At 46.0% G+C, this 326-nt stretch overlaps 1 protein-coding gene across 2 annotated transcripts in view; it reads left to right on the plus strand.

Moving 5' to 3' along the window:
* The window catches only part of LOC119591424 (dipeptidase 1-like), a 285,765-nt gene that overhangs the window by 196,837 nt on the left and 88,602 nt on the right, over nt 1-326 (plus strand). The window lies entirely within an intron of this gene.

A 326-nucleotide genomic window follows, 5' to 3' on the forward strand; every position in this document is an offset into this window, starting at 1 on the left:
TCATTTTGTTAGGAGGATTTTGTCTCTCTCTTTATCTATCTACTATCTCCCCCCTCCCCCCCCACTCCCTCCTCCTCAAAAAAAGAAAAATAATAAAGTAAACAAAACCGAAGGGAAAAGGGAAAGATATGGGGGGGTACGAACGGGGGAAAAAAAAATTTTGGGGAATAAAGGGAAAAAGTGGGGCTTGGAATGAAGGGGGAGGGAATGGGAAAAAAAGGGGAGGGGGTCGGGGAAAAGGGAGAAATGGAAATGGGGAGGAGGGGAAAGGAGAAGTGGAATGATTGATGGAAGAAGTGGTGTGGGAGAAAGGAAGGTGTGGATAC

The sequence above is a fragment of the Penaeus monodon genome, chromosome 28, assembly GCF_015228065.2.
Source record: "Penaeus monodon isolate SGIC_2016 chromosome 28, NSTDA_Pmon_1, whole genome shotgun sequence".
NCBI lineage: Eukaryota > Metazoa > Arthropoda > Malacostraca > Decapoda > Penaeidae > Penaeus > Penaeus monodon.